At 39.2% G+C, this 10,167-nt stretch overlaps 1 non-coding gene across 1 annotated transcript; it reads left to right on the plus strand.

The window, feature by feature from the left end:
• The first annotated feature begins 6,216 nt into the window (after window positions 1–6,216).
• Window positions 6,217–6,290, plus strand: TRNAN-GUU (transfer RNA asparagine (anticodon GUU)). The gene has a single exon. It is a non-coding gene; the product is annotated as a tRNA-Asn (tRNA).
• The last annotated feature ends 3,877 nt before the right edge of the window (window positions 6,291–10,167 follow it).

Here is a 10,167-nt window from a genome sequence, read left to right on the forward strand (position 1 = left end):
CATGGAAATAAAGGGACCCTTTAAGAAATTTAGTGTCGAATTAAATGCTTAGGGCTTATTTGCCAATCATGAAAAATATTTCATGGAATATATGGTGCTCAAGCTAAAGGCCATCCTTAGATGTTATGAGTTGATTTCTTGTCAAAGATCAAATTTCCGCATGTCTCGGTTCTTTGGCACTTACGTTCCCCTTGAAAAGCTTGACGGTCTGGCGAGTCTATTGGATAGTAGTATGGACCATTTTCCCACCTCATATCTCGTCCATTAGGGGGAGCAACCCATCGAAGAATCAGTGAAGCCAAATAGTTGAAAGAGTTAAAAAAAGGATTAGATACTTGGAAGCAAAACCTGGTTTCTCTTGGGAGAGAATAACACTAATTAAGTCAGTTCTCACTAACATCCCTATCTACCAATTATCAGTGTATAAGTGCCCAATGAGTGTGGTTAACAGGATTGAACAAATCCGGCAGAGATTTTTGTTGGGTGGGGCAAATGATAAGAAGAAACTACATTTGGTTAGCTGTGAGGAAGTTTGTAAACCTATCAAAGCAGGAGGGCTAGGTATTAGAACAGTAAAGGAAGTAAACAAGGCTCTATTAGGCAGGTGGTTAGGAAGGTTTGGGGAAGAAGGGCACCACCTGTGGGTGAGGGTCATTGAGGAGAAATATGGAGCACAACCAGGGAAGTGGATATCATGCGATACATGTCACCTTGGGGGTGTGTCAGTGTGGAGAGATAACCTATCCCAAAGAAGTAAGTTTGAAGAGGGTATCAGATACTGAGTATATTCAGATGACAGAAAAACAATCTGGGATCATAAGTGGTGTGGTGAGGCCCCCCTGAAAGAAGCTTTTTCATATTTGTTTGAGGTGGTGGAAAACCGAGAGATTTAGGTCAAGGATTATTTTGATCGAGGGGAAGAAGGGATAGTGTGGAGGCTATCTTTCAGAAGGAACCTATTTGACAGGGAGATGGTGACGGTAGCAAGCCTTCTGCAAGGGTTGGCATCCTGTTACATTAGAAGAACAGGCAAAGATGGAAGGGTTTAGATCTAGTGTTCCTCTGGTGTCTTCAGTTTCAAATCATTCTACAAGTTGATTGCATCCAATCCTGCAGCCTCGCCAGTGGCTAAGGTTTAGGCAATTCTGGCTCCCCCTAGGGTATGTGCCTTTTCTTAGACGACATGCATGGATAAGATCCTCACAATTGATCACCTTCACAATCGGCATATGTGGGTCATAGATCACTGTGCCTTAGGCGCAGAGGTTGGAGAAATAGTTGACCTCATATTACTTCAATGCAAAACCCCTATCTACATATGGCATCTAGGTTTGGCATATTGTGGGTGTTTACAAGAAGGTTAGTTGAGGTCATAGAAGGATGGTCTTTGGTCCCATGGCACAAAAAAGGAAAAATTCTATGGCATGTGATTCTCCCAGCAACGATATGAGTGCTTTGGAAAGAAAGAAACGCTAGGACTTTTGAAGGCTTAGTGAAGTCCCCTCACTTTACGTTATGATTTAGCTCTAACCATTTCTTGGGTTCGAGTGCTACCGATCTTTAAGTTAGTATCGGCTTATGATTTATGGCAAGGATGGCCAGAGGTTGGTAATAGTAGGGAAATGAGACAAGCCATAAATCTGGTTTGGAAGCCGCCTTGTAGAGGTTATTTAAAGTTGAACTTTGATGGCTCTAGTTTGGGGAACCCGGGTTCGGCAGGAGAAGGCGGCCTCCTTAGAGATGAGAATGGAAATATGTTATGGGCCTATTCGGGTCCTTTTGGGGTTGCCGACTCAAATGAGGCAAAGATTAGATTGGTTTTCCTCGGTATTATAGTGATTGACCAAGAGATCCTAAACAAGGTCATAGTAGAGGGCGACTCCTTGAACGTGATGAGATGGTTGAAGGGAAGTGAGGCTCATCCACGGCGGTTTGCGCGGTGAATGGATGAGATCTCGGATTGAGTGGCGGGAGCCTCCATTGCTATTCATCATGTAAGAAGATCGGCAAACGGTGAGGCTGATAGGCTCGGGAGGAGGTGTCGAGGGCAAAGTTGGAAGTTTTCTACTCCCTCCCTCCTTGATTGTTTTGGGCTCTCTGTTTGGTTTTTTTCCTTTTTTCTTTGTATGTTTTGATTTTCTCAATTGTTGGGGTTATCTCCTGTTTCGCTTTTTATTTTATGAATTCATTAACAATAAAAAAGAGAGAGAGTATAACTTCAGAAAGATTATGGGAAATTGGGAAGAAATTGACGATGGGAATGAAGTAGAACTCGAGGTCAATTTTCTTTCCAGTATTGGAAGTAGTAGTTGGCTATGTTTGGAGTTTGGTATGCTTCTTTTTTCATTCATTAATGTTTTAAGTTAAGTCATGTTAGGTGGGTCCGCTATTCACATGATTGTCGACCGTACTATTCATGTTACTGTTTGCATTTGCTATTCACATATTTATTCACGCAAGAGTAATATTTATGTCATTTTGAAAGCGATTTGTGATGTAAAATTAATTTTGAGAATTGAATTAAAGCTACCCGACAGGTTTGAAGGGGCCCGACCCGACCCGACCTGACCCGACCCGACCCGAGTTACATAAGTTATAGTATGTACATTTTTTTCTATTGTTAGCTAAAAGTTAAAAGTGAAAACCCACGCACCCATTGTTATTGCGTGTGAGTGTAATTTTTGCTTCTATGAGTTGAGTTGATTCTAGTGTTTGATTGTAATTACAACATTGTTTGATTACAGCATTGTTTGATTCAAGTGTAATGTGAGTGTAATTACATCATTGTTTGATTCAAGTGCAATGTGAGTGTAATTTCTGCTTCTATGAGTTGAGTTGCCTTGCCAAACAAGAATTTTCCTTAAAAAATTGCGTCAACGTGAAAAAACCCGACCCGACCCGACCCGACCCGAGATTTATCATGGGAAGGGCCGGGTTTGGGAATCTTGGGTTTTCCGAAAAAAAACCCAACCCGACCCGCCCGACCCGAGTTGCAGCCCTACTGAATAGTGAATACCCTACATCACTTTCTTGCATGATTCAATAGGGCACGAGTGGTGGTACTACTTTTACTCATTAAAGTTGCTTGTTGGCGTAGGAGTGGAAAAATGATAGTTTTGGTTGGAGAAGAACTTAATGAAGAAATTACTTCCCACCACAAGAAAGTTTTGATGGTAAAAAAGAGTGAAAGATCAAATGGTTTGAAATCTTCGAACTAATGAATTCTAACAAATGATTTTGACTCTCTAGACATCACATGGCCTAGCTTATTAATGTTAAACCTCTAATAGTCTCATTGAACAATTCCCAATTTTCCAATGTAACAAAATATTTTCCTACCAACATGAACCCCTACACGCAAAACTTGGGAAATGTAGTCTTCCCTAACGCAATGCTTTCAAGGTAAGCCTTGCCGTCTCTCTACGATCAAAAAACCACCCATGCTTTTGGAATGTGTGAGTTGCACCCAAGGGTTTGTTAAAGAGTTTTATAGCCTTTAAATAAAGATATAAACCCCACCCTCTTCTTCATACTAACAACACATCTTCACAAAACATGGGTGCATTTTTGCGAAGTTGGTTCGCCCTTCTCTATCTTGTGCTTCTCTTTGCTAGCTCTAAGGCTGCGGATCAGCCTATTTCGCTCGGGGAATGCCTTTCCACGTGCATTAAGCAGGTGTTTTCTTGCATGACCGGATGCCCTCTCACAGGATTGGGCTCGCCGATATGCTTCAGCCAGTGTGGGAAGATGAACCTCAATTGCATGAAATCATGTGCCGGTGGTCATCTCGGCCAGGACAGTGATCAAGAGCCCATGCCCGGGCCCAAATCCTAGTCGTCCTAGACCTATGGTTAGCAAGTTTGTTACAAATACATGTTACATGTCTGTGATGATGACACCGATGATTAAATAAGTGGAAGCATAAGAGCTTCCCCTCTCTTTCTTATGTGTGTGTATATGTAGTATTAAGATTTAAGGGCACCTTTGGATACCACTAATTTTTTTCGTTATAAACTATCATCTCCAAATGGTGAGAGAGAGAGAGGCGTAGGACATGTGAACTGGGTAAAAATCAGGAAACTAATGTCTCCAAGTGGTGAGGAGTGGCTAAAATTCAGAAAACAAAAAACTCTACTTAAAATAGTATTAACTTCTCACCCTCATTCCAATCGTACCCTCTCAAATCTCTCTCCTCCGGTTCTCCCACGCTCCCTACCCTTCACCACTTGGAGACACTAATTTATCATGATTATACATGGCCTAGGAGTGAAAAAATGTATGTAAGAAGAGCATACATACCTCGCGTCGATTCGCTGAGGCCTTGTTTGGTTTGCAAGAAAAATATTTCTCGCAATATTTTTCCTCGAAACATTTCTTCTTTTTCACTATTTAGAGGAAAATGATATGCTTATTTAGAGGAATATCGTTATAAATTGAAGGCATCTAGATAAAAATTGAATTGCAGTGGTTCAAGTTCAATGGAAAAACAAAAAATTCTGGAAAAGTTTTGCTTTTAAGAACTTTTCCAGAAAATTCCTGCAATCTAAAGAGGGCATGTGTTGGCAACCATGAGAAAATTTTCTCTGGAAAATGATTTAGGAAGGTTTTTAAGGCCTTTTTTCGGCAAAAATTATTTCAGCTAAAACTTTTCTGGCAAATAACCTTAGAAAGTCTTGCATAAAACATAAAAAGGGCTTGCAAAGCTTGGAAAATTGTTTCCAAGGGAAAAAAAAATTCATTGTTGCTAAACATGTCCTAACGCCCTGTTTGGATTGCACGGATTTTCTGAAAAAGTTTGGAAAGGAGAGACTTTTCCAGATTTCCCAACTTTTCCATTGTTTGACTACGCAGGAAAAAAAAAAACTTGAACAGACATGATTCAAGTTTTCACTTAGATGGACTTTCATTTTATGATAAAATCCCTCTAAATAAATCATAACCAAGCATTTCGCGGATGGTCTGTTGCATGTGAGAGCAGCCCCACAGGCTCACTTTTCAGCAGATTTTGTCTTCATTAACGAGGTGGCTGCTCTCACATGCAACAGACCATCCATGAAATGCCTTTTGTGATGGACGCTAGCAAATCCTAGAGATGAGACTAATAGATTTGGCTAATTAGTTCAATAAATTAGTCTAAGTTGGTTATAAAGCCTTGTTAGATTTAATCTCAAATTATGGTTTCATTTCCTTGTCTAGGCAATTTTGCAACGGACCCACTTTTCAGGAGCGAAGTGCCACCTCATATGAATAGGACAAATTCTGCTACGAGGTGGCTCGTCTCACTTGAAAAAGAAAGGCCGGGAAATGACTTTGCGCGAAATTGCTTACACATTTCTCAATAATCTATAGAATATGTCAATATGACAAAGAATACTTGGAATTTTTGTTGGATTTTTCAAATCATGGTGCATTGGTTATGGTTGGAAACATTAGAGAAAATTGGACAAAATAACCTATTTCAGATGGTTAATTTTCAAATGATTGACCCAAGAATGAAAAGAGACGAATGATTTTATTACAAGGCTTAGGCCATGGTTGGCTACCATGAAATTCATTTTCATGGAATATTAGCTTAATTACCAAATGATAGAGAGAAGGGTAGGTAGAGTGGGGAAGCGAGAATTGAGAGGGCATGAGTGAGAAGATTGGGCGAAGTGGCTGGAGAATAAGGAAAACAAAATCCCTATTTTGGGCAAGGTTTTAAATTTCGGTTTCAGCTATAATTTCGGGCCTCACCAAAACTGAAATTTCGGTCGAAATTCAGTAGAAGCTATCGAAATAACGGATTTTTCTCCTGAAATTTTGACCGAAATTACGGCTGAAATTCTGTAAGGAAATAAAATATTAAAATAATATTGAAATTTCTGAAATTTGGTACGTTTCGGGAATTTCAGTTTTGGAACGTTTCGGTTATGGGTGTTGACCAAAATCCGAAATTTCAGTCGAAATTTAAAACCTTGATTTTGGGTGGAGTTTTTCTGTTTCCCTACTTTTAGCCCCCTTTCTACCACGCTACTCATTCCCTCTCAATTCCATCCCTCTCTAACCACTTGATAAATCAATATTCTATGGAAAAAACTTTCATGTCCCCGGAAACGACTTCTTCTATAAAACGGTTTACACTGTCTCTACAGAAAAATCATCTAGAATGTTCTATAAAGAAAGAGAGTACTACGAAAGCTATTTAAGATATTTTACCAAAAACGAAAAGAAATTGCTGGAGTAGCTCAGTTGGTTAGAGCGTGTGGCTGTTAACCACAAGGTCGAAGGTTCAAGCCCTTCTTCTAGCGTGAGTTGGTCCAAGAAAATTCACTATATTTTTTTCCTCCCTCTCCTCGAGTTTCGAATTGACCCAGTGAGTCTGCGAATGGAAGAAAAAAATACACCCCCCCCCCCCCCCCCCTTTACAGTTTTCGTTAACTTTTAACTCATAAAAGTTAACGATTTCTGTTAAAGCGGGGGGAAATAGCCATTAGAGGGGGGGAAATATCACTGCCCCTGTCTTAATCACTACATGTAAGCTTTTCTTTTTTCCTTCCCCCTCTCATTTTTTCTAGAAAAGAAAAGATGATTTTTTTTAGAGAAAAAAATATAGAAAGACGAAGAGGTTTTCTATATTTTCTTGGGAACTGATATGCCCCTCCCCCCAATCCCCGGACGGTTTCTGTGAGAATGTTTCACTGCTCGAGGATAAATTCACACCCCCCCCCCCCCCCCCCCCTCCCCCCTTTAACGTTTTTATTTGCCTATAAAACTTAACAAATAACTTGAAAGGGGGATTTTATCCATCACAGGGGGGAATATCATTTCCTTTTTCTTTCTTTTTTGTATTGTGAAGGAGAGAGATGATAAGAGAGATAAGTTTTAGGGAAAATGATCAGAAAAATGTACTTTCTAGCTAAAATTGTCAGAAGGGGGGGGGGGGGGGTGTGATTTCTAAATTCTCAAAAAAGGTTGGAGAAAGGAAACTTAGCCAATTTTCGGACCACAATACCCTTACATGCCTCATTTTGATTTTTTTCATCTTTTACTTTTCTTTTTTACCTTCCCCCCCTTCCCGCTACAAAACCCAAATCGTGCAAACCCCAAACTGCTGCAAACCCCAACCCGTCCTCTCTCCGTGCAAACCCCAACCCCAACCTGTCCTCTCTCTTCCACCTGTAGGGCTGTACGTTCAAAGAAATCGAACCCCACCGGTGGCGAAGTGAACCCAACCGGTGGGGTTGCACACACTCCATCTTCTCTCTTCCACCACGTTTTGTTGGAGAAATCAAACCCTAACGGCAGTGAAGTGAAACCTATCGTCGCTGGCACCCTACTCCATTTTCAACGGTAAGAACAGAAACCCTAATTCCATTTTAATCGTATGTAGGGTTTCTTCTATTAGGGTTTCATGGGTGGAAGGTTTTTTGTGCTTGAAGAAGACCTTTATTGATGGATTCTATGGGTACAGAACCACTATAGATGCCCTGAAGATGGTTCAATAGTGGTTCAATGGCCTCTATAGATGTAATAGTGTTTCAATAGTGGTTCTGTAGTTGTTGAATGCCCTCTGTAGTTGTAATAATGGTTCAATAGTTGTTCAATGGTGGTTCAGTAGTGGTTCAATGGCCTCTATAGTGGTTCTGAACCCATAGAGGTTGAGTAGTAGTTCAATAGTTGTTCAATGGCCTCTATAGTGGTTCAATGATGGCTCAGTAGTGGTTCAATGGCCTCTATAGTAGTTGTAAGGTTGAGTAGTGGTTCAATAGTGGTTCAATGGGTTCTATGGTGGTTCAATAGGCTCTATGGTGGTTCAATGGTGGTTCAGTAGTGGTTCAATGGCTTCTATAGTAGTTGTAATATTGGCTTAGTAGTGTTTCAATAGTTGTTCAATGGTCTCTATAGTGGTTCAATGGTGGTTCAATGGTTGTTCAATGAATGTTGGTTCAATGGTGGTTCAGTAGTGGTTCAATGGCCTCTATAGTAGTTGTAAGGTTGAGTAATGGTTCAATAGTTGTTCAATATAGTGGTTCAATGGTGGTTCAATGGCCTCTATAGTAGTAATATAGGTTCAGTACTGGTTCAATAGTTGTTCAATGCCCTCTAATGTTGTAATAGGTTCAATAGTGTTTCAATGCCCTCTATAGTAGTTCAATGGTGGTTCAATGGCCTCTATAGTTGTAATAGTGGTTCAATAGTTGGATTCCATCTACATTACTAGTGGATTGGATTGGATTCCATCTATCTTACCGGTGGATTGGTTTTTTAATATTTGTGTTTGATACTCTGTTATTGAATCTTGCCGTCCATGATTTGACATATTTGAGTATTTTACAATGGTTTTTTTGCAGATTACTTCTACGGACCTTGTAGCATCTCCCGACATAATGGTTGGCTAAAAGCATTGTTATTCCGTCAACTTGATTCCATCAATTTAGAGTTGTAGTGTTTATGCTTTTATGATATTGTGTTTTTCTATAGGCAAAATATATTGCATCTAGATGTTACCCTTCGAAGTTTCATGAGTGCATCCAGTCGTTGAACCTTAGGGATGGGAAATTTGAATGTGTTATGTAATGTATTTAGTTAGCTTAATTCTTGTGAAAGTTCTTTCAAAGTACTGATAATTTATCTCTTACCTTGATGTAATGTGGTTGACATGTTCAGAAGGAAAAAATGTAAACATGTTCATCAATTTTGGTGTTTGTATGTTCATTGTGGGCAAATTCTGTGTTTGTCGTGACATGTTCATCAGATAATTGTGGTTGTAAGCGAAAGGAGAGTATAGGGAGTAATCAGTGTGGTGATGGTGTTAGCGGTGGTGATTTGAAGATGTTTAAACAATCCAAAAGAAAGGTGATCTCTAAAGTTTGTTAATTTAAATGTGTGGGACCTATTTGTGGGATCCATTTGTGGCATATATGTCTCCCTTTCATCTTTGTCCGTTTGAATTATATGAAATTAAGTGGGACATGCCGAACTGGGATATTTTTTTTTCGGGAGAAGTCGACCTACTTACTTCTTATGTCGACAGGTTGTAAAATGCACTGAAGAAGTCGACCTACTTATTTCTTATGCCATCAGGTGTAAATTGTACTGAAGAAGTCGACCTATTTACTTCTTATGTCAACAGGTTGTAAAATGCACTGAAGAAGTTGACCCTCAAGTCGACCTATTTACTTCTTTTTACAACAGGTTGTAAACTGCAACTTCAGCTCCTACAGTCCCAATTTTGTTGTAAATTAGGGTCTCCAATTCCAAGAATTTAATTTTTCAATTCACTATTAGAGGCATCTTTTTCTCGCCAATGTATTCGAAGGATATTGCATCCTCCAAGCATCCATCAACATGTAGGATAAAGGAAGCCCTTCGCTTTACCATATTCACAAACCCTGCAAGGATATGATAGGAACGAAAGAATCACGATTTTAACAGTAATAAACAGTATTTTGTTACTTAGAACCATGGTTTAAAATTTCAAATTTCGACCGAAATCCGAAATTTCGGTTTTCAGTGGAGACCGAAACCGATATTTGGCAAAATTAGAAATTTCACCATTTCCCACATTTTGAGAAAATGACTTTTAAAAATAAAATAAAAAGTGTTTGAAATTTTTCTCTAGAATTTCGAACGAGAGTACCAAATTTCGGTCGAAATTTTGGAATTTCGGTTGAAATTTCGGTTTTAGGGAAGACCGAAACTGGTACCGAAATCGAAATTTTAAACCTTGCTTAGAACCGGTATTTAACAATCCAAAGCATATTATTTTCACACTTAAAACCACTGAGAACCACTATTTAGCACTGGAAACAACTATTTTAACACTTAAACCCACTATTTAATTAATTACAACCACTATCTACAATCCCAACCACTATTTAACACTAAGAAGAGCTATTTACCACTCCTAACCACTATCTAAATACTAAGAACCACTAAATACCACTCTGAACCACTATTTAAACACTACGAACCACTAAATACCACTCTGAACCACTATTTAAGCACTAAGAACTACTAAATACCACTCCGAACCACTATTTAAACACTAAGAACCACTATTTGATTAAATAAAACCACTATTTAACACTACGGACCACTATTTTAAAACTTCAGAACCACTATTTATCACTAAGAACCACTATTTATCACTAAGAACCACTACTTATCACTAAGAACCACTAT

This window comes from Tasmannia lanceolata, unplaced genomic scaffold (genome assembly GCF_043159265.1).
Source record: "Tasmannia lanceolata isolate RefF3 unplaced genomic scaffold, GAP_Taslan_0.1 ptg000015l, whole genome shotgun sequence".
Lineage (NCBI taxonomy): Eukaryota > Viridiplantae > Streptophyta > Magnoliopsida > Canellales > Winteraceae > Tasmannia > Tasmannia lanceolata.